Source organism: Megalops cyprinoides, chromosome 14 (genome assembly GCF_013368585.1).
Source record: "Megalops cyprinoides isolate fMegCyp1 chromosome 14, fMegCyp1.pri, whole genome shotgun sequence".
Lineage (NCBI taxonomy): Eukaryota > Metazoa > Chordata > Actinopteri > Elopiformes > Megalopidae > Megalops > Megalops cyprinoides.
The window spans coordinates 670,881-696,407 of NC_050596.1; the positions used below are offsets into that span (position 1 = coordinate 670,881).

The following is a 25,527-nucleotide window of genomic DNA, read 5'->3' on the forward strand; positions in this document are numbered from 1 at the left end:
AGAACCTCAATAGGGCCAAGGATACAGGACAATATAAAGTAGTGGTGACCTCCCCCACCTCAGTACTGTACCAATAGAGGTTATGCACGTGACATCACAGTAGGCGGAGTCATGCGGGTTACACCCACTGAGTGGCAGAAAGACTTACTGAGTGGCAGCGTTCAGCTTGAATGCCGCGAAAACACAAAAAACACATCTAAAATGGGAAAGGTGTGGAATTGACTGTACAAATAGATTCAACAAGAAATCAGAGCTATCGTTTTAAAGACTGCTGAAACTAAATAAAAGAGAAGGAAATGGATCGCTGCAATTCGCAGAAACACCTGGAATCCAGGCAACGAAATGTGTAGCTTACAGCTTTCCAAATAAAAGTTGTAATAAAATAAAAATATTTGTACAAACCCGTCCACATACAACCAGAATATTCATTAGTGTCCTCGTAACTTTAATTTCACCAACAAATCCTGCCTTGAAGTATGTAGGCCTACGACCAAGCTTTTGCAGACGTTCTAAAACGCTTCACGTGAAATGGCTTAACATGGCTTAATGTTCTAAAATAGCGTCCAATGATCACCAAATTTGTCTGACATCTCACATGTCATAACATGTATTAATATATTTGCGACAGGAAAGTGACATCAGTGCATAACCTCTATACCTGTGGGGTGAACAACTGGGGAGACCAAGTCCTTGGGGACTGAGCATTGTGTTGTTGTTGTGTGCATCTGTGCCTGCGTAAGTACTATGCCTGAGTCCACCTGGGTGTATTACAATTGTCTGTAGACAGAGAAGGGTGATATGCATCCATATCCAATGTATATTATGTGTGCACATTAATTAAGATCATGTTTGTCCTTCATGTGTAAATGTTCTTATTGCCATAACTATCAATTCTGATTTATTGTTCCTCTGAATCTTTGCAGGAAATCACACACACTCACAACTCATGCAACTTTTGCGCACACATCCACACATTCCACACCCACTCCACGAAAATTCTCAATAAACCTCTGAACCCGGAACCTGACTCCTGTGTCCTGACTGACACCCCACTATGACAGCAAATTAGCCTGAACCTAGTTTATGGGTGGAACTGCCCCCTCAGTTCCAAGTACAGAAATACGCTGTAACCAACAGCAGCCAAATGCTGAGAGACAGCAACTGAGGGAAAAAAAACAAGAAAAAACAGCTGGGCGAGTTAAGACTAAAAAGTTCCATTATGAAGCCAGAGAAAGAACCTGCTGCTGTTGATGGCAGAGGCCCCTGTACTGGATTTCCACTAGGGCTGTGCAATATGACCAAAATCTCATATCCCGATATAGGTCATTTCATATCTTGATAACGATACATATCACGATATAGCACATTTTCTGTAAATGCAATGAATAAATAACCACATGGAAAGGCCTATTTCTTATTACATTTTGAATTATATACTCGACAAATACAGTAAAAGGTACTTACATTTTATTAGTTTTCTCCTTTTATTTAGAACCTTTGTGCAAATTTTACACTTCGTTTCCATATAGCTGTGTGTATGTATGCGAGTCAACCGGAAGTCCATTCATTCCTATGGGAACCTCCGCGATCTCAGATGTGTTTGCGAAACTCCTCCTTGCGTTCTTTATTTGCCTTCAAGTGCGTTCAAAAAATTAACTTTTGCGGCGGATTTCGGAGAGACAATATGCACTGTGTGCGAGGAAGTTAATGGCATTGGAAAAACAAATTAGCTAACGGGCTATTTCCTTCAATTCAGCTGCTTGACTAGTGATCAAAGTTAAATAAAAGTGAGAGTTCATTAAACACATTTTGAAGAAAGTATTTGCATAATCAGGCAACCTTTTGCATCAACATAAACACTGTGCTTTAACCAATAATCTTAGGAAATACAGATCTTTATCACTTTGATATGAAAACTTTATCTCCCTCCCACTCTAACGCTGTGATTTCCCTCCATTATATTGCTGCTCATCTGACATATAAATAGAGGTTGCTTCACTGTTGCATTCATTCCATGATGACACCGACACGAGTGAGAGTTACGTTTTGATCCATCTCCTTTTCCTTGCTTTGAACACTAGAGGGAATATTGCACATATTATACTGAATTACAGACATCAAACAAAACTGTGCGTACGGTCACACTGGTGTGATTTGCTGTTTAGTGTGTATGCTAAAACCAGTGCGATTAAAACACTAGACTGGAAAAATTCTAGCTAATTTTAGCTTTGAGGAAACAGCAATTTAACGTTAAATATAGCAAATGCTAACTGAAAACTATGAGAAGCTTAATAACGCTAATGAAAACATAACGAACCATGTAATGTAACATGCACTACATAGCATAAAAATAAGTTATGTGCGAAAGGGTTAAGCATGTAACAAAATATAAAATATTAATGTATAAAATATAAAAAGGTAAATAGAAAACACATTTCAAGTTCTGTCACATTCACTCTCCTCCATGTTTGTTTGTGTTGCCTTCATGCAAATTTCCTGCCTGCATCCATGCCGTGTGGAAGAACGCGAAGTGTTGTCCAAATGATGAAAAATATTGCCATAAAGTGTGTGATTTGCGACACAATGAAATAAACGATAATATGTAATGATAGACGTTTTTCTATCATCACACAATATATATCGCCATATCGCACAGCCCTAATTTCCACTGTACCTGGTACCAGCACCTGGTACCACACACTATTACTCTTCACTTTACCTGCATCAGCACCTGTAGGGTTGGGAGGGTTACTTTTAATATGTTCCACTACAGATTACAGAATACTTGCCCTAAAATGTAATTTGTAACGTATTCTGTTAGATTATTCAAGGTAAGTAACGTAATCTAAATACTCTGCATTACTTTCTGAACACTGTGTTCTTAATTTTTAATGTTTTTTTTATGTTCATCTGACTAAGGTTCTGAATGGTTATTTTTAGAACGTTCACTTAGCATTGTTGTGGCTAACATTTTGGCACCCCCATGTAAAGCCTATGGGCATTTCATCGCAGTTTCTTCAGAATTGTAAATGTTAATTCAAAAACTCTACTTACACATAAAAATGACTTAGAAAAGGCATGAGCCACCCTAAATACATTGTAAGTGAGAAAGGAGTAGCTTAACAATTTAATGTATAATATGAGTACTGTAAAATTGTTGGAATAATCGCAGTTTTGAACATGTGAAATTTCACTTGTTTTGTCACTGTATCTACTTGTTAGCTAGTTAGCTTTAATACTATACCTACCTACTAGCCTACTAGCTAGCTGAATAGCTAATCTAGTGCAGCCAAACTATGTAAGATAGCTAGCTAACAATCAATATTAGCTTAAATAATGAAAAAGAGAACTTACTTCAAGATGCTTCTTCAGGTTAGAGGTCGAATCTTTTAAAGCGGATAGCAGTTTGGTTGCTGGCAAACACAGCTTGCATTGTACTGTTATGTTGCGACCTTATTTGAAATTTGAGAGTAAAATGGTCCCGGTATTTCCATGACATGAATGTGTTGCGCTGATTGCATTCTGTCTCACTCTCCATTCTACTGTCTTGTGAGTTTGGCAGGTTGTGCGCGTTTTTCTTCTTTTTTTTGTGAGCGGCATATGGGAGATACACCCCGGAGTCGCGTATCATTGGATAGATTTTCCAACTGAGTAAACATTAAATGAAAAAAAAAAATGAAATTACATGAAAAAATCCAACGTAATCCCTTCAGTAATCTAGATATGTTTAAAATGTAACTGTAATTTGATTACCATCAATTTAAATGGTAACTGTAATGGAATACAGTTACTCATATTTTGTATTTTAAATACGTAACCCCGTTACATGTATTCCATTACTCCCCAACCCTGAGCACCTGGTACAATACAATCCTACTCTACCTGTGCCTGGTTATACAGGTACCTTAAAAAGGTACCTGACTAAAGACGAGAGGTGAAGTTTCCAGCCCTCCTCCCCACCTGTCACAACACTCACCATGTCCCTCTGCATCATGATAGAGCTGAAGTCATCTCAAGCCTCTGCAATGCAACAAGACCCCATAGAGCTCCCAAACCTGCTGGAGACAAGGAGAGAATGCTGTATCAGGCAAAGCTGCACAACAAATTGCAATTCACACAGTGACTAGGGCTGGACCCGGATATTCGACTATTCAGATATTCGTTCGTTGGTTAGGTATTCGGTTTTCAATTTTGGGATTCAGATATTCGTTTTTTTTTTTTTTGCTAAATGTAGGCTATCAATAAAGGCAAACTGCAAAATACATTTTTTCAGCACATTCTTGTACTATATTTATACTTTTTAATTGCACTGCTAAAATGTGGATATATATCATCTTAGCTTGGGCGTTGCCTTCATACGTCTGGTTATGTCTGCTATGTCCCGTTCTGTGATCGGGTTTTTAAACTTTATTATAACCTTGGGACTACGGATGTATATGTGAATGGACGTTGTCTGAATAGACGTTAAGCGGCACATGACTGTACAAACAATAATACTGTAGAATAACAGAATCCTTCAAAATTAATGCCTTTAATTGACCTGAAAGACACGTGTTGCAGCCGAAGCTTCAAATATTCACTGTTGATTACTACCGAATCTCCGGAGCCCAAAAAATGGTATTCGGGACAGCCCTAACAGTGACACACAAACTGCAACTCATACAGCAATACACAAACCAAAACTCACACAGCAACACACAAACCATAACTCATAGAACAACATGTGCTAGGTTACGCAGTGCAGCAGCAATGGCAACAAACACTGTCTTACAAACTGTAGCTACAACAGGCATGCTTGTAAATATTCAATTCAATTCATTTTTATTTGTATAGCGCTTTTTACAACACAAATTGTCACGAAGCAGCTTTACATTTTTCTCAGGCCTGAGACCCCCTGAGAGCAAGCCTAAGACAACAGTGGCAAAGAAAAACTCCATAATTTACAGGAAGAAACCTTGAGCAGAACCCAGCTCAGAGGGGGAGCCCATCTGCTTCTGGCCGGCACTGGGCAGATAGAATTACATAGAATACTTGAAATTGTACAACGTACTTTAAGACATTTGAGTTTTGATAGACAGTAGTAAATAACAGTAATTATAAAATGTATCTTAGAGAATGTCCGGTTCTTGGCACGCAGTTGGCATGATAGGCAGGGCAGTGAAGTAGCAGGACTGGAGATTGGGGTGTGATGCTTGGACTACCATACAGACAGGAGCCCGGAACAGGGACAGAAAACAAATAAAGAACAATGATTAGTGGATGGTAAGAATGACATGAATGTACAGCAGAGAGGCAGGAGAGGAGGGGCAGTGAGAAAAGATGCCAGTGTGCAACAAGGAAAAAAGTCATGAGGGCGGCCCTATGGCAGTCAACACCAGTTCACGGCACAGAGTCCATGTCATGACAGCAATGACCACTTAGTCCACCAAAGACTTTATGATCCACGCTAGCACCAGGCCATTTCCCTCAGCTAAAGGATTTACTGTATAGATATGTTTTTAGCCTAGACTTAAAGGTGGAGAGAGAGTCTGTTCCCCGAACCTCGGTAGATAAGCTGTTCCACAGGAGAGGGGCTTGATAGGAAAAGGCTCTACCGTCTATAGTAGTTTTGCCCACTCTTGGAATGATGAGAAGCCCGGCATTTTGGGAATGAAGGGCTCTTTGTGGAAGGTATGGATGAAGAAGGTCCTTAAGACAGACAGGGGCAAGCCCATTTAAAGCCTTAAATGTGAGTAAGAGTAATGTAAGCTAGAATTGGGGTAATGTGCTCAAAACGTTTAGTTCCAGTTAAGATTCGAGTAGCTGTATTTTGTACCAGCTGAAGGGGTTTTAGTGAGACATTTGCACATCCTGACAAGAGGGCATTACAGTAGTCTAATCTGGATAGAAAGGCGTGGATTAACTTTTCAGCATCATTAACTAATACAATTTTCCTGATTTTGGCTATATTTCTCAAATGAAAGAAGGCTGTCCTAGAGGTGTTAGCTATGTGAGTTTCAAAAGAGAGCTCAGGATCAATGACAATACCAAGGTCTTTGATAGCTGTGCTCGAGGAGAGGGAGACACCATCAAGGTCCAGTGTAAAGTGAGTGAATTTGCTCCTAATTGAATTTTGGCCAACAACCAACATTTCGGTTTTGAGTTAAGGAGAAAATTTTGGGCCATCCAATTCTTTACATCTGTTAGGCAGGCCTCCATGTTTGAGATATTCAGAGGGACATCAGGTATGACTGATATGTATAACTGAGTGTCATCCGCATAACAGTGGAAGCTAATGTCATGTTTATGGATGATATCGCCAAGAGGCAACATGTATAACGAGAAGAGCAGAGGCCCAAGCACAGATCCTTGTGGTATACTCTGGAACGAGCAGAAGATTCATTGTTAATGGAGACAAACTGATATCGTTCTGATAGGTAGAGTTATTAGATGAATTGATAAAAGAAAGAAAGTTGTTAAGTTCAATGGGTATAAAAGAGTCAAAGCGCGAGGCAGGCCTAATAGACATACTTATGTTGTCTGGGACAGGACTGGCCAGGCAGGAGGCAGAAGTCGATGAAAATGTTTGTATTGTGTCTTTTATCGTTATGATTTTACTATTGAAGAAGTTCATGAAGTCACTGCTACTCTGAATAGCTGGCACGTTAGGCTTAACTGATTCAGGACTCTTATTTAATCTGGCGATAGTGCTAAACAGATACCTAGGATTGTTGCCCTTATTTTTCTCAATAAGGGTAAAAATATTTGGATCTGGCAGCTATGAGGGCATGCTTACAGGTTAGGAGACTTTCCTTCCACACAAGGAAAAAAACTTGTAATTTGGTGGAGTGCCATTTTCTTTCGAGTTTACGCGTGGCTTGTTTGAGAGTATGCGTATGGTCATTGTACCAAAGAGCAATGGCATTGAGAGTTTTACGCAAAGTAGAGTCAATACTGTCTGCGAGTAGATTTATGTCAGTTAAGCTAGGTTTTGAACATAGTCATTGTACAGGTTGTATGATCTAGGGAGCTCATCGATAAAGGCATTAGCTGTAAAAGACGAAAACGTGTGCCTCGAAGAAGATTTGGGCTCCGAGTATGTGAGGCACGTTAGCGGTAAATTGAAAGAGATGAGATAGTGGTCTGATAACACAGGATTGTGTGGCATAATTTCTACCTGGTTAATATCAGCTCCATATATGAGGACCAGATCTAAAGTATGGTTACAGTAATGTGTGGGTTTGTCCACAGCTTGATAGAGTCCAATAGGTTCAATGATAGACAAAAATGCTGTTCTGAACGGGTCATATTCATTATCCATATGCACATTAAAGTCGCCTACTATCACAGCCTTTTCCGTATTGACAATCAGGTCGGATAAAAAGTTGGCAAATTCCGATACAAACACACTATAAGGGCCCGGTGACCTGTAAACTATTACAAGGGTAAATAGCTGGAATGCAGTCTTGTCAGGATGTGCAAAGCTAAGTACTAACAGTTCAAACGAATTTAAGTTATAGCCAGGTTTAAAAGTGGTGCGGAGTTTGGAGCTGTGTACAGCAGCAACACTGCCACCTCTGCCAGTAGGTCGAGGGACCTGGTGATTACTGTAATTGGGAGGAGCTGATTCATTAAGAGCGATAAAGTTATCAGGTTTAAGTCATGTTTCAGTCAGGCATAAGATATCAAATTGGTGATCAGTAATCAACTTGTTTATTAACGTAGCTTTAGGTTGTAATGATCTAGTATTTATTAACCCAATCTTAAGTAAATATGAGACTGAAACACATATTGCAATGTACACATCTGTAAATATCCTACTTACTAATATCTTACTCACTTAGAGAAGAAGTAGGCAGCATTATGTGCCACTTAGAGAGGGAGTAGGCAGCTGGCACAGAGGATGGCAGTCTGCAGGCCCCCTGAGCCCCGCAGTAGGGCACAGGCAGAGTCCCATATGAACACCTCCTAGAAACAGAAAGCCCCCACCAGACCTATATTCCCCTGGGACTGAGAGATGCCAAATCTGCTCAATCCATCACAACTGCTTCCACTGTAAAAGCCAAAAGTACTCATTTCTATTTCACCAGTTATGACACACGTACATACTCTCCCACAGACAATTCTTCAGATAAAGTGTGAGTATGTAGGTATACTTCAAGCCTTACCTGATATACCCACTATCCATTTCTTTCTTTTTTTTACTTTTTCTTTATTGGTTCTCCAAAACACTTGCAGGAAGAAAAACAAAAAACAAATGCAATTGAAATTACATATAATAAAAGAAAGTGTAATAAAACACGAAAGAAAAAATGGAACAATATAAGAAAACGTAAACAGAGCCTATAAGGGGGAGAACTTCAGTATTCTATGTTGGTCTCCTTAACTATTTATGTCTTTATTTGTTTTGTATTGTAGCCACTTTCCCCATTCTCGTTCAAAGAGTCCTTCTTTCATTTTCAACCTATATGTTAGCCTTTCCATCCCTTGAACCTCTTCAATAATAGACAGCCATTGCTTACAGTCTGGTGTATCTGTTTTAAGCCCATTCTTAGTGATAGTGTTTTACTAGCTGCAAGAAGTATCTTGACCAAATATTGATCTTCTTTAGAAAAAACCTGACATAAAACTGAATGTACACCTTCCCAGAAAGGTTGTAGCTTCTTACAACTCCAAAACACATGTGTATAATTTGGTGCTGTCTCCACACTGTCTCCAGCATGACTGTTGACTACACAGTTGCCTACTTTTGATTAGGGGTGTAATGAAATATCGGATCTGGTGTAATTTCAAATATCATACTACATCTTGTCTGGGATCTCCTCACCCAGTTCTTTCTCCCATTTGGCCTTTACATATTGTGTTGTATATTGTCTAGATTCCGTCAACCAAGAGTAAAAAATTGAGATCTGGGGACATCTCTGTTTTAAGATCGCACAAGAACCTTGTTGATGGGGTATGCTTCACCATTCTTATTTTTTATCACCTTTATGTAATAGTCCCTCATCTGCAAATATCTGAATAGATCTTGATTTCTCAAGCCAAACATATCCTTTAAGTCTTGAAAGCTTCTCATTTCACCTTCCTGAATAACTGTACATATTGCTGTTATACCCATGTCTGTCCACTGTTTGAATCTCATGTCATTCTTTCCCGGAATAAATCCTCCATCCAAAGCAATCTGTTTTAAAAGCCCAAGCTCCTTGCCCAACTTCAGCTGTCTAACAACAGAGTGCCATATATCTAGGGTGAAAAATGTTATTGGGTCTTATACCAGTGAGATGGGTAGGGATAGACAGACTACCGGAATAGAACACACCATGGCTAAATATTTTATTAGTAGTGAGGAAAGGATGCTTGTAAATCAGTCAGAGCAGCACTGTAATAGAGGTGGTTCTGAGCAGCTGGGGGCGGGGGTGAAGGACAGGAAATGCACACGTGGTACCCTGAAATTCCTCTGTTTAAATGCTAGAAGCATAAAAAATAAAATTTTGGATCTAGAAACCGTTATGAGTAATAGTAATTATGATGTTGTTGGGATTACAGAGACGTGGCTTGGTGCAGGGGATGGGGATGAGTACAACGTAGAGGAATACAAGCTGCAAAGAAAAGACAGAATCAATAGAAGAGGAGGAGGCGTAGCTCTCTATGTAAAGGATAATCTTAATATTCATGAAATTCCAGGAATGGAGCCCCTTGATGTTTGTGAAGACATATGGATTAAAATATTGGGGGAAAATGAAAAAGGTCTGAATGTTGGAGTATGCTATAGGCCACCAGCCTCAGACAGCAGTGTCAACAGTATGCTCTTTGATAACATTAAACTAGCATGTCAGGAGGGTGAGACAATAGTAATGGGAGACTTCAATTACCCTTCAATTAATTGGGAAGCTGTGTCAGGTCAAGGTAAATGTGAGGAAGAGTTTCTGGATGTTGTAAATGACTGTTTTTTGATACAGTCTGTTACTCAACCCAAGAGAGAGAACACAATTCTAGATCTGGTTCTGTGTAATAATCCTGATAGAATCGGCAGTATTGAGGTAGGGGAACCACTTGGAACAAGCGACCTCAGTTCAATTACATTTGAAGTTTTTTGGCAAGTTAAGTCTGCATTCTCCAATGCTAGAGTATTCAACTTTAGACAAGCTGACTTTATTAAGATACGTGATTATACAAGGAATATAAACTGGGTACCTCTTCTAGGTGGTAAAACTGTGAACGAAATGTGGTGCATATTTAAATTGGTTATTCTGGATGCAAGCGAGAAAAGAGAAGCTGAAAAAGAAGCATACACAGTGGATGAATAAGTCATTATGGGACAGTTTGAAACAAAAAAGTAAATTATTTAGAAAATACAAGTTGGAGAGCTCAGATAGTAATAAGATTGAATACAGTAATATGCAAGCTCAAGTTAAGAAAAAATAAGGGAAGCTAAAAGGTGTTTTGTAAGACAGATTGCACTAGATGCAAAGAGCAACTCTAAATGTTTTTTTTCAATATTACGGTCAAAAAAAGATAGTTAAGGATGAAATAAGAGGTATAAAAAATAAGGACTGAGTTATGGTTTATGATAACAAAGCTATTGCTGATACACTAAACAGTTACTTTGTGGAGGGTTTCACTAGTGAAGTGTTTTCACATATGCCTTCAGGTGCATTCAGTTCTCAGAGACTTATGGAGGAAATTGATTTAAATGATGCCAAAGTACTAGATAAACTTCAAAAATTTAAAACAAATAAGGCAGCAGGCCCTGATGGAATATATCCAAGAGTTCTCAGAGAACTAGCAGAGGTGGTTTACAAGCCTCTGACAGTTATTTTTAAGCAATCCCTTAAAACTGGAGACATGCCAGATGACTGGAAACATGGCAGTGTAGTACCTATCTACAAGAAAGGAGACCGGACTGATCCAGGAAATTACAGGCCTGTCAGCTTAACTTGTATTGCATGCAAAATACTGGAATCCATCATTAGGGATCATTTGGAATTATTCCTGGAACAAAATGGTGTCTTAAATGATAGCCAACACGGTTTTCGCAGAGGGAGGTCGTGCTTAACGAACCTCCTGGACTGTTCTGAGGAAGCTACAGCATGTTTGGACTCAAACCAAGCTTATGATATTATCTATTTGGACTTTCAAAAGGCATTTGACAAAGTTCCGCATGAGAGGCTCATATTGAAAATGAAATCTGCAGGAATTACAGGAGCTATCACTGAGTGGGTTCGAAGTTGGTTGTCTAATAGAAAGCAGACTGTAACTGTGGGAGGAATTGTATCAGAGCAGGGTCCTGTACGAAGTGGAGTCCCACAGGGATCGGTGTTGGGGCCTTTCCTATTTCTTATATACAGAGGTTAGTAGTAAAATAGTAAAATTTGCAGATGATACAAAACTAGGGGGTCTAGCCAACAGTATAGAATCAACCAAGGTAATACAGGAAGACCTAAAGAGCATCCAAAAGTGGGCAGATACCTGGCAGATGACATTCAATTTAGATAAATGTAAAGTCTTGCATGTGAGAAATAAGAACCTTAGACAAGACTACTTCATGGGTGGAAAAAAACTAGAATGTGCTCAATTTGAAAAAGACTTGGGAGTAATAGTTGACCCAAGCTTAACAGGATCTAGGCAGTGTGCTGTAGCAGTAAAAAAGGCCAACAGGATGCTGGGATATATAGCCAAAAGTATTGAGTATAAATCTAAAGAGGTTATATTGAAATTATACAATGCCTTAGTCAGACCGCACCTGGAATACTGTGTGCAGTTCTGGGCACCGCACTATAAAAAAGATATCGAAGTTCTTGAAAAGGTTCAAAGAAGGGCAACTAAATTAGTTCCTGGCATGAAATATAAAAGCTACGAGGAAAGACTCAAGTTACTTTACCTATTTAGACTAAGCGAGAGGAGGCTTAGGGGTGATTTAATTGAGGTTTTTAAATTTATAAAAAGACTCAATAAGATTAGCTATAATTGATTTTTTAGGGTGAGTTCAGTCTGTTAAACAAGAGGACATAAATGGAAACTAGTTAAGAGTAAGTTCCGCACTGATATAAGGAAATATTATTTTACACAAAGAGTTATCAATACATGGAATAGGTTGCCAGGTCATATAGTTGAGGCAGAGACCCTTGCTGTGTTCAAGTCTAGACTTGATGCAGTTTTGGATACTCTTTAATTAAGAAATGGCGAGCTTAGTTGGGCCGAATGGCCTGTTCTCATCTTATGTTCTTATGTCTATCTGATATTTGATCTGGGCAGGAATTTCCCTTTCCCTTTCTCCATGTCTATTCCAGTTAATGAAGGATCTTGTCTGATCATTTGAGCCAAGGGTTCAATATATATGGCAAATAGGATGGGACTTAAGCAGCATCCCTGTCTGGTTCCTCTCTCTAATGTGAATCTCTCTGATAAAGAGCCATTAACTTTTATTCTAGTTGTAGGTTTGTTATAAATAGACTTAATACACTGTACTGTTTTCTTTGTAAAGCCAAATTTCTCCAGTGTCAGATATAATCCCACTCTACCCCATAAAATGCTTCCTCTGCATCAAGACTAATCAGTGCTAATCATTTTTTTGCATCCTGCTTATAATATGTAATGTTCTTCTAACATTGTCTTGAGTTTGGCGGCCTCTTACAAAGCCTGTTTGGTCCTCATCTATAAGGTCTGTACTATTGTTTGTAGTCTATTGGATAAAATGGAAGTGTAGAGCTTATAATCGATATTTAGAATTGATATTGGCCTAAAATTTTCACAATATTCCTTATCCTTTTGCGCTTTGGGCATTATTGTGATTATTGCTTTTTTCCATGATGGGGGAATAATACTTTCTTTCAAAATCCAATTGAAGGTAGTGAAGTGAAGAGGGGACAGTTCTTTTCCAAATTTCTTATACCACTCAGATGGAAATCCATCACTACTGGGTGCCTTGTTTGTTTTTAATTTTTCATTTGCTTTCTGGATTTCTTCTGTAGTTATCAATGTTGTTATACCTTCATTTTGCATTGTACCAATAGAGGGTAAATCCAATGAGTCTAGAAATGTTTTAGTGTCCTCTTTGTTTGTAACAGTGGTTTGAGTATAGAGTTCTTTATAGTAATTCCTGAAAATATTTTCAATTTCTTTTGGTTCGTATGTAAGCTGATTTGATTTTGGGTCATGTAGTTTATAGACAGTTATTTCCACTCGTTGCTTACGCAATTTTCATGCAAATAATTTAGCTGCTTTTGGACCTGATTCGTAATAAGTTTGTTTTAGGTATTTTGCTTTTTTCTCCACTTCTTGCTGTAGCAATACATTTATCTCTCATCTCTTTTAATTGTTGTTGCATTTTCTGATCCATCTTTTCTTTATGCTTTTGTTCCATTATCCTTAATTCAGAGAGAAGAGTCTGACATTGTGCTGTTTTAGGTTTTTTTAAGGTTACTTATGATTGCTATTAATTTGCCTCATATGACGGCCTTTAAAGCGTCCCACAGTATGGCTGGATCAGTTTCACCATTATCATTTTCCTCTAGATAGCTCTGAATATGTTTAATTTGTTCAACTATGGACTCATTATTTAATATTCCCATATTCATTCTCCACAGTGAATCTCTCTTTCTGCCTTTTAGATAAACAGGTATATAGCACTGTGGTCAGACACATCAGCCACACTGATTTAACAATCTTGAATTCTATCCCTTAACTCTTTCTGCATAAAAAAAAATCTATTCTTGAGTAGACAGAGTGTGTGGCTGAGTAGTGACTATAGTCTTTTTCTCGAGGGTGAAGATCCCTCCAAACATCAAAAAAGCCCATTTCCTCTCATGCATTGTTCACCAATTTTGTCATGTTTCTTATTTTTCTTATTACTAGTTGTATTGAGATCACAGTCCAATATCACATTAAGATCTCCACCACATGCATATGCCCTGAGTGTCTAAGGCAATAATATCAAACAGGGATTTGAAGTATTGTTTATCACTATCAGGAGGTACATAAACATTTACCAATGTAACCATATTCTGGTCTATTGTCCCTTTTACTATAATTTATCGACCCTAGCGTATAAGTATGTGAGCTGTAATATGTATTTTTGAATCCAATTTTTTTCAATTTCTCATGCTCATTTTGTGATAGGTGAGTTACTTGTAAGAAACTGATTTGTGGTCTTTCCTTTTTTACTTTGGTCATTAGCTCTCTTGACTGGGTTTCCTAACCCATTAACATTTAAAGACATAATCTATACCTCTTCACATTTAATTGCTTACACTAATCTTAACTTCACTTCCCCTCAGGCTAACAGTAGAATATACATGAACAGTTAACAAGTACATATTAAACAAACAAAAAGTTATGCATTTGGCTAAAGAAATTAAAGTCGACCTGCAAAAGATATCAGCATCCCTCAGTATACATTGACACCCTTTACGTTTTGTGGGGGAAGGCCTTCCCCAGTTAAAGGGCCCCCACCTGGTGTCCCCCTCAAGCCAACAGTCCAACAAGTAGCTTAGTTAACCCAGCAGTATCTTCATATTCCTAGGTTATAGGCAGCACCTACTAAATCTAGCAAATCAAAAAAACAATAACAAACTGTCTCATAAATGCTACGGACTAAAGCTATAGCCATGCTCAGTCCTTTTTCCCATTACAACTCTCTCCTTCAGTTGTGGTGAAATTCCTGTAGCCGTTCTCTACCCCGTCTGCTTGTCTCTGAGGTTCCACCTCTTTCCATACGATGCCAAGCTGCGATCCTTGATGAACGGAGTCTTTCGAGGAGGGAAGAGCCACCTGCTTCACTCTCTGAGGTTTCCACCCAAATCCTCTTATACGCAGATTGTTGGTCGCCTCTTCTGCGTTATTGTAGGTTTTCACTCCACTAGCCCAATGAATGCGTATCTTAGTAAAAGGTATCTGAAAACAAATACCCTTTTCTTTCAGAATCTTATTAACATCTGTGTACTCTTTGCTTTGTTGCAACACCCTCACACTGTAGTCGTGATCAAAATAAACCCAGCTGTCACTGAGTCTAACCATTTTCTTTTCCCATGCTTTTCTCAAAACTCTTTCACATTGTACTGAAGAAAATTAACGACAATTGACCTTGGAGGTTGACCAGCTTTCGGTTTCGCAGCAAGTGGTTTGTGGACTCACTGAATCTGGAGGTCTGGGTCGACCGAAAGTTCAGTCTGGAGCCACTCTTCCACAAATAGCACCACCGGACATTTCTCTGTGTCCTCTGGGATACCATATATCCACAGATTATTCCGTCTAGACCTTGATTCCAAATCATCTAATCATCCTTCATCCTATTCTGTTCTTTTATTATTTCCTGCAATACATAATTCGCCTCAGAGCTCCACGACTACTTCTTCAGTATGCGCCAGAGTGGCATCAATCTTTGCATTTTGCTCTTGTATCTCTTCAGTGGCTGTCGCCAGTTTATGGTCAATATCCTCCCTAAATTCTGATAGTTCATTTCTCATTTGAGTTAGTTCGGCTTTGAATGTTTTCAGGTCTGCTTTAAGTTTGCTTTGTAAGGTTTGAATCTGTTTGCGAATTCCTTCCAAACCAGACCGAAGTGGTTGCTATCTTCCAATGCTAACATATTCATATCAGACTTTGCTTGGTTTAAGTCTTTGCCTAATTTGTACAGGTTTCTTTTGGGTTTTATTTTGGAAGATCCGCTCATTATGCAAAATACAGGATCGTTCGTTTAGGCGGAATTTAAAATGTTGGCTTAAGGGAGTTCACCAGTTACACAGCCTTGTTCACAGAAGCCATTTCCAGAAATAAAGCACCCCCTGCCCATTTCTGAGGCTACATGATGCCTTTCTACACACCCTCTGGGTACTCTAGGCCATGCTTGCTGCTACTTGGTGCACACACGATGCTATGCTACCATCTTGTACTGTAGCAGCCTCCAGGCAGGCCCAAATACCTTACACACTGCCACATCGGATCATCTGGATGGCAGGCCATCCTTAAGACGAATGTGTTTCATGTCTGCGTGTGTGTCAGTGTGTGAGAGATATTTACTTCTCCCAGTAGCAGATGCATTTCCCGGTGTCTGACAGTGAGGCATACTACCCTATCTCACCTCAAGCCATGGAGAAGTGAGCTAAATCCAGCTGGAACCAGAGCCACTGCCTCACTTTTAGAAGCAGCACTTTACAGTAGGACATGGGGCTGATGGTCAGACTTTAATTCACCAAACAGAAAGTGTACCCACACTTGCAGGCTGGTGGGCACTAATTTCAGACTCTGCCATATGTCTAAAAACAAACAAAAAATTAGCCACAATGACATTTACTTGTGTCTAACATACACCCCCCCCCCCCCCCCCCCGGACCCCCTATTTTAATAACGAATTCTATGACAACCTTCAAACAGAAACTAGCCATTTTCCAAGGCCAGAGAAATGTCCTCTGTGAGTATCAGTCCTAACGTGAATAACCATGTGAGACTCAGTAGCTGTTTCAAGTCTCCAGAATTCTGTAGAAATATCCTAAAAGTACTATTACAAACTCCAGATAATGCATGCAGGGCAGAGTTATGCCCATTTCCATCCAAAAAACAGCAATACAATTCTGCATGTATCTGAGATCAAGTCCCAAGACACATTGCAGTTCAAAACACAGTTCGCCCAGGAGCTGAACCCTGAAACTTAACTGCTATCAGACCCTTAGACAAAACTACACATTGGCAGAGTATCTCTTCACTGTCAGAGATACAAAGCAGAGACAAATCCTTACAATGTACAGGCTCAGTGACCACTGCCCGACCATAGAGAAAGGAAGGCATGAGAAAACATGGTTACCAAAAGAAGAAAGGCCATGAGGTTGAAACAGAGGTGCACTTTCTCCTACACTGTAATAAATTACAAACAATTAGCAAAAAATACTTTGAACATTAAAAAATTAAAAGATGTGTATATTTTCCACCTAGGACATTTTATTTCCTCGATACAAAATCCTTGGCAATACTGTACATCTGTATGGTCATGCCAGTAAAGCTTGTTTGAAATTGAATTTGAGAGAGTGGGCAGAGAGAGAGAGAGTGAGAGCAGGTAGAGAGACAGAGAGAGGGCAGAGAGAGAGTGGGCTAGCTAATCTTACCAGCCAAGAGGCTACCTAAATCCCAGCACTGTACAGAGATGAGCGTTCTGACAGTTGACAGACATAGAGTACTGAGGTGGGTACGTCAGTAAGTAAGTAAATTCCCTATGGAAAATTACAATGGACTTTGCACACTATCCATCTTTACTCAAGTTCGGATTCATTTCAGGAGCTGGGAATTTCCTGAATTAACCTGTTTGGTGTGAGGATATATTTGGACTCATCAAATGCTTCGATATTTTCCAAAAATGTTAAGATTTAAGACTTGTAGTTCGTTTTATAGTCAACTTTTTGAAACGACATATCCAATAGAGCAATGCAGGGGGAACATCCTGACAAATCAGATACCACCATCTCATCCGGGCATTCTGGGATCTTCAGTTTAGAAAACCGTTGGCTCTGAACTATGCCGTGGGGCATTTTGGAAACCTGAAAATTTGCATTTGTTCACATATCTATGGGGCACTGGGAAAAAATAGTACAAGACCCAGCTACTGGCAGTAGCTGGACAACTAGGAGCAAGTGTCAGTGAGCTGCGTTAGGCTAACAGGACTCTAAAAGATTATTTATCCAGAATGAGAGAGGAAATGGAGCAGAGAGAAATACACTCACACACTCAGCCAGCAGCTGCTCAGAGTGACATCAGCAACAGCAGAGCAACCACTTAGACAGGCTACAGCACTGGCTCACAGACTCAGAGCAGCCAGGCAGACCCTAGGGCAGGCTTGGACTCTAGCCTTATTGCCCCACAGCCTGACACCCCACCAGCCATGCAGCCAGGCCCTGCACAGCCCCCTCCACAGCCAGCCACAGTGGGACAAAGTCCACCGCATCAACCACCTAGATCAGCTATCCTCATTGATCGTAGAAAACTGGCATCGTGTTGCAAAGTTCTGGTCCTGACAAATCAGATACCACCATCTCATCCGGGCATTCTGGGATCTTCAGTTTAGAAAACCGTTGGCTCTGAACCCACCCACCTAGGTTTGCTAGTAGAAGACACAGTAGCAAAGACGACAACAGTTGGTAGTTAGCTAGCTAACAAACAACCGTAATCGTTATAAAATGGTTCAGTGCTTTGTCCCGGACTGCAGCCACCATAGATATGTGAACAAATGCAAATTTTCAGGTTTCCAAAATGCCCCACGGCATAGTTTTACATCATGGAAACTGTGAAGGCTATCTCTGTAAGCACACCATCAGAGAGACTGTAGCGAAGGGCGAGAGCAGTCACCCCACCCAGCCTTGAACCCGGGTCTACGGGGTACCAAACTGCAGCTTTGACTGCGACGCCAATGAACCTGTCACAGCCTGTCGCCTACATCAGTAGAAAACTCTTCCCCAGGGAGACCAGGTATTCCACCATAGAGAAGGAGTCCTTGGCGATAAAATGGGCACTGGACTCCCCCTAAAGTACTATTTATTAGGCAGAGAGTGTGTTCTTGAGATGGACCACAGAGCACTGCAATGGCTGGAAAAGACTTCCTTTCTTGCTTCCCTGAGTGTGAGCAACCAGAGGGGGTGGGAAATGTGACGGAGAACTAATTGTGTTTTATCATTGGCGTTGCGGTCAAAGCTGCAGTTTGGTACCCTGTAGACTTGGGTTCGAGGCCAGGTGGGGTGACTGCTCTCGCCCTTCACTACCGAGATGTCTATCAAATGTAGCTAATTGAATGTGTATTTTCACTCAAGTCGAGTGCCCAAACCTACACGTGTAAGCAGAATTATCTTTTTGATTAAACAGCAAGGTGTTTCCAACTCTGTTGATATGTCTCAAAGGCTTCAGGCATTTCTCATCATTCAAATTGTGGGCTAACAATCAGTCCACTTAGCAAGCTCGATGGGTGACGATGTGGTAACCTGACTTTGCTAGCTAGCTAGCTGGTTAGCTATGCTACCTAACGTTACACTGGCCTACACTCACTGACACCCTGTAGGTCTTATCCCTCATGCTCGCACTGACCAAACTGGTGATATGGCCCTCAAAATAACTGAATTCCTCCACATGCCCTGATTTATAATGATTTTTGCCCCACTGAAAACTTCGGGTCTCATCCTTAAAAAAGAGAAGAATATGGCTAAGCGACACCATTGCTGCTAACGATGAGCTTGCTATTGCTGTTAGCAATGACTGCTACAGACGAGCTTGCAAGTTAGCTGCTATAGCGATAGATTGTAGCGATGATTAGCCACACTTTAGCTAGCAAGGCCGGAGAGCGGGAATGAGAAAGCTCCATGGTTTCATGGAACGTGTAGTTTTTAGCCCCTGGTTGTACTAGCATATAAGATAAAAAAAATTGAATTACGTAAAATTTAGCTCGAAACAATTAAAATAAACAATATAAGTCGCAAGTTGGGAACACAATATATAATCCAGAAATCGATGGTAAGCCATAAATGTCTATGACTAAAATGAATGGGGAATTTCACTTCCGACACCAGTGTGACATAGCCACCTTGGTACTCTATTCTGACGTTGATAATGGGTACATTTGTCTCAGAGGAGCAAAAGGGGCAGGGCTTCAGCAGTGTTGAAATCAGAGAGACTGGGAAAAAATAGTACAAGACCCAGCTACTGGCAGTAGCTGGACAACTAGGAGCAAGTGTCAGTGAGCTGCGTTAGGCTAACAGGACTCTAAAAGATTATTTATCCAGAATGAGAGAGGAAATGGAGCAGAGAGAAATACACTCACACACTCAGCCAGCAGCTGCTCAGAGTGACATCAGCAACAGCAGAGCAACCACTTAGACAGGCTACAGCACTGGCTCACAGACTCAGAGCAGCCAGGCAGACCCTAGGGCAGGCTTGGACTCTAGCCTTATTGCCCCACAGCCTGACACCCCACCAGCCATGCAGCCAGGCCCTGCACAGCCCCCTCCACAGCCAGCCACAGTGGGACAAAGTCCACCGCATCAACCACCTAGATCAGCTATCCTCATTGATCGTAGAAAACTGGCATCGTGTTGCAAAGTTCTGGTCTCTAACCTAGGAGTCAACCGATTATCAGCCTGGCTGATTATCAGATCTGATATTCAGCATTTTTACAATTATCAGAATCGTTATTTTTTTTATCCGATTGCTGATAAAATAATTTAAAAATGCGCTACTTTGGCTCTGATGCAGCCGCCTCTCTCTGTAGTCACCACTCTGTGGTCTTGAGCAATATCCCGCCCACAGCACTATCTGATTGGTTACACATCACAAGTAATAGCCTATCAACACTGAAGGTTACTGTGCCACAGACGGGCACAGAGGAATGCATCTGCAGACTAGTGGGGCAGCTAAGTACAAAATCATTCAGAGGGTGATACAAGCATGAAATTTTGCATGTGGTTCACCTTTAGGCTGCTTATTAAGAAATTAATGTTAACCAAACAAAAATCCATTACAGCTGGCATTTTTCAAGATGGCCACCAAATTATGGCTACTGGCTGCAATCATCTTAATATAATCAAAACAAACTGTCCAAAATTAATATTTGAGGGGTCAATTCCTATGTTTTGAAACATGGAGATTCTATTTTTGCAACATCTGGGTTTGTAGGATGGATTTATTCATCATTTTTGGAAGGTTTAAGACATTTTATGCCTCAGTTGCCTAATATTTTACTTGATGATTCATGTTAAGTAGGCATCTGGATGCATCATTGTAGCTGTGTGTGCCAGTTCTAAGGTTCAATAAATACACAAAGTGCAGTGCAGCTCAGGCCAAACTGGTAGCATTTGCATCTTCCATGGCATTCAGTCTTACATCCGCATTTCGTCAGCTGTTGGCAACACTTTGCAATAGGTTGGAGAGTCATCCAGCAAACCTTCCATCCCTCATGATGCTTTGTCCACCCCCAGTCACCAGAATTCAGGTACTGTGGCCTGCATACAGTTGCCTGACTCCCTACACACCCTGCCTGGAAGGCAGCACGTTTTGCATGTCGAAGGAGGGCCTCTTGAGTTGGTGGAATAGAGTTATGGTCGTTGTTTTCTTGCAAACATGTCCAGTCATGTCTTGTTAACTCCTACAGCAGTACTGGACCTGTAATACATGATGACTGCTTACTTCTCTAAAGTCTGCATGTCAGTGTAATCAATGACTGGTGGATGCTGGCTAAGTTTCGAGAAGATGACTGTGGCCTGATCATACACATTCCAAGTGTCCCAAGCAGACTTCTTTCCTTTGACTTGAAATGCTGACACTACATCACAACCACTAAAAGCATGGAAGAACAGGATTCCTCTTGTTTTTCTAGCCCAGGTACAGAGCAGATCTCATGAACGGGGATCCATTTCATGACCAAAGGCAATCCACAGTTTTGCAAGACCCAGCTCTTTCAGGGAAGGAAAACATGATACTGCTATTACAGTCACATCTGTGTCATTTGCTTTAATCATCAATACCTTATTGCCATTTAGGACTGAATCTTTTGCATGCACAAACATTCATGTATCTGCCTGTTCATGAGTACAGGGAGATACATTGTTTAGACACATTGCTTGATTGGACTGTGCATCGTCGCCTTTGGTTACAATCATATTTGTTGTATGGATGCCAGCAATTTTGTCTGCTAGATAATTGCCTCAGCCTTCAGACTGGATGGTAGGGAATGGATTGTTGAATGGATTGTTCTCATGCTAAAAGAATTCTATTAAGTCATACTCCCTTCTTTGACAAGAGATGAAAAGTCCTTCTTCAGTGTCTTTTGAATAGAGCTGCTTGAATGTGCTTTTCTTTTGAAGAAATCAACTTTGTTCTTCTTAATTGGCTGGTAAAGTGTGCATTGAACCTCAGATTCAAGTTCTTTCATGAATGCATGACACTGACGTGCACCTTTCACATAGTGTGTGGCTACTAACGCAGCAGGATTGGCAGTCCTTTGTGTCAAGGGTAAGAAGGTCATCTGACCCTTCTTGAAATGAATTACGAAACTCCTATACAACAGTGGTTAGCTTTTCTACTCTCTCAACAAATACCTTTTGAGCCTTTTGTGTCTGATCGTGATGTTCACTATGTTGAGCTTCATTCTTGACATCTGATGATTTCTCACACTCCTGAACAATGCGGCTCACTTCAAGCCCAACAACCATCCATCTTTTGAGTGCTGATGGATCTTCAGTAAGGCTAATGGCTCCTCCATTGCCCTTCATAACAGCATTTGCCTGTTAATGGGCTTGGTCTATTGCCATAGCTGAGAACAGTCGGTTTGATTTGTGGACAACAAAGTTTCCTGCAGAGAACTCTCTCGCCACATCTGGGTGTTGCTTTTCAAGTGATAACATGTCTCTGAGGTGTATAGAATGCCAACAAGCATAATTCACATTGTTGTTGGCAAAGAAATAAGGTATCAGCTCTGTGAGGGATTCACAGTAGAGACCAAAATTTGCTTCTCTGAAAGACAGAATTAGCATAAAAATGGACAATTCCATTGTCAACACCAGGTACCAAAACTGAAACTGGGGACTCTGCTGTTTGCGCATTCCACACCAGTCTTCCAGATTCAACAAATCAATTGACTTCTTGACAGCCTCTTTAGTGTTTTCATCATAAGCTGCTGTCAAGAGCTTGTAGAGACTGCAGGCTGTTATCTGGTGTGCCTGACCTTCCTTTGTGACACTAGAGACCAACAACAATGACTCTGCTGTTCCTTGAGATGCAACACCAGACTCAACGAGAGCACCTATCCACCCACTACTCTGAAGCAGTGTTCCCATGGACCTCAGAGCAGCCATTTCTATATGCAGACCACCAAACATGAGAATGACCTTCTCTTCACCATAGAACTCTGGCCACTGCCACTGAATCTGCTTAGCTACTGCATAAATTGGCTGGTCTGCAGTTATGACAGGTACTTGTCCTGGATTATGGAAATCCACTGTTTCCTTAATTTTTGCCATCACATGTTTTATTGTAGCCACAGAATGAGCTTCATCTCTAAGTAGAGGCATCAAGGATGTGATGCTTACTTCAGAATGTGAATTCCTCTTTTTTATGCATGGTAGGAGGACCATGTCACATGTACAGAATCGTTCACTTCTTCAGTGACTCTCACCTTTTCAAGCCATTCATATTCATGTCTCAAGACTGGTTTGAATAAAGTCAGTGTTAAGGACACATCTGGAGACACAGTAACAGGCGGTCTAGGATTCTTTTCAGTGAAGTGAGCCGGAGGAATATTATGGTGCGTTTCCACCAAGCAGTACAGTACAGTTCGGTTCATTACGTAACTGTTTGGTACGGTAAACCCTGGTACGGCTTGCATCTCCACTGCCAACGTACCCTACTTAATAGGCAGGGCGTATGCTGGATGGTGATTGCTGCGTCAGCTGGTAAGTAGCGTGACATCTTAAAAGCGCACAAAGAGCGCAACACAGCAGAGACGGTTGATGAACTAGTAAACAGCAATGGAGGATTTTATCGCCATTGGCTCCGGAAACTGAGAAGCTAGGATCTTCAACGGAAAAGTTACCAAAAAAAATCAAGTGTTAATTACACAAACCACAACACCACCATTCGAAATAAATACAGAAAGTAAACAGTAGCACGAAGTGAGTGGATAGTTAAGCTAATGTCTTGCTGGCGTCAGCTTGCAGGCAGTGTTAGTACTGGCTAGCAAGCAACATAGGCTTGGTCTGAAGTTGTACATTGATCTTAGGCTTTCCCGTGAGCTTTGTATACTTATTTCACAGGTGACAAACGAGACAGTAACTTTACAAGGAGAGCACCAAAGAAGCTAACACCAACACTTTAGTGACGACACAAACTTATTTCATTTGTGTTTGTATTCACGTTGTCGCACGGAAGTGACGACTCTCTGTCAACCAATCAACGGACGGCAGTGGGTGTAGCTCCATCCTTTACAAACCGTACCACCATGCAACTTTTGATGATGGAAACACAAATAATTGCGTACCATACTGTCCGAACTGTACTGTACTGCTTGGTGGAAACTTACCATTAGTGAATGACTCGGGAAGCACTGGGATTGTTTTCATCTTACCACCTTGCAGTGGTGAGCGTAACTGACCTTTGTTATCTGAGCTAGGAAGTTGGAAAACGGAAATGCTTGTCCCGTGGAATGATGTCTGTGCTGTCAAGGAAGTTGGGTTATGGTCAATGTTGTCCATGGCAGCTGTTGTGAATAACCCTTTCCTTAAGACAGGAGGGCATACTACACCATCTTCAACATACCTGGTGATCACAGCATCTCCTAGTTGTGCTGATATTTCTAGAACCCTGTTATATGTAGGGTTGGGTATTATTTGAATTTTATCGATTCTGATTCCGATTCTGCTTATCGATTCCAATTCTTATCAATTCCCTCTTTCGATTCCAAAATGGTAAAAAAAAGTCAAATGTTTAGATAACAAAAATATCTTTATTCTTTTAAGCGTTAACTGAACATTCACAAAGTAAATAGTATTTACTATTTACTAGTATTTACTAAATACATACAATAAAAATGTATAATCCACAGACGTGGATTAAAAAATTTTAAATAGATAAAGATCAATCTAGAGCAGTTAATTAAACTAACTGCTAGTTGTTTTGGAGAGACTATTTTAGTGTTCTGGTGACAAACATATTCATCTTTATTTGTCCTATATTTTACTAGTCAAGTACATCACACACTATCCCCACTATCAAAAAATAAACCTCATCCAGATGTAATTTTAACCGTCAAAACAAGCAAATGTAAAAGGGATTATACTTAGGGTTGGATATTGTTTGAATGTTATCGATTCCAATTCCAGTTCTGCTTATTCTTGCTTATTGCAACACTGTACGGTCTTTCAGATCGACGCCGTGCTGCCTTAAATGTTTGGTCAGAATTGATGTGCAACCTGACTTGGAGCTAATTAGTTTCCCACATGCATTGCACTTTGCCTTGTTGTCATTTTCGTTTCTGAAGTGAAGCCACACTTTTGACCATTTACCACGGTCCATCCATTTCACACTGTTGTGACGTTAGCCATGCATGCTAGTTCATATTTAACCCTTTCGCATGTAACTTATTTTAATGTTATGTAGCGTGCATGCTACGTTACATGCTTCGTTATGTTTTCATCAGCAGTTATTAAGCTTCTCATAGCTTTCAGTTAGCATTTGCTATATTTTTAACGTTAAATCGCTGTTTCCTCAAAGCTAAAATTAGCTAGAATTTTTCCAATCTAGTGTTCTAATCGCACTGGTTTTAACATATGCGCTAAATGGCTAATCACACTAGTGTGACCGTACATGTGAAAGGGCAAAACAAATGGACATGCTGTTGTGTTGACGCGTGACGTAGTCCTGATGCGTGAGAAGTCCTGGCAGATAGCTACATATGTCCTTTGTTTGTAATAATAAAGGGTTATCGTGCTTAGGAACCGATAAGCAGAACCAAAATTCAATTTTTTTTTTACAGGTACCCGGTACTTGGCATTTTGGATTCGGTTCTAATTTGGCCATTGTCTAATAAGG

At 40.4% G+C, this 25,527-nt stretch overlaps 1 protein-coding gene across 2 annotated transcripts in view; it reads right to left on the bottom strand.

The window, feature by feature from the left end:
- The window catches only part of LOC118788727 (B-cell CLL/lymphoma 9 protein-like), a 136,441-nt gene that overhangs the window by 70,805 nt on the left and 40,109 nt on the right, over positions 1–25,527 (bottom strand). For both annotated transcript variants that reach the window (XM_036544759.1, XM_036544758.1), the window contains exon 3: positions 3,977–4,055. The gene's annotated coding sequence lies outside the window, so the exon portion shown is untranslated. The remainder of the gene's footprint in view (positions 1–3,976; positions 4,056–25,527) is intronic.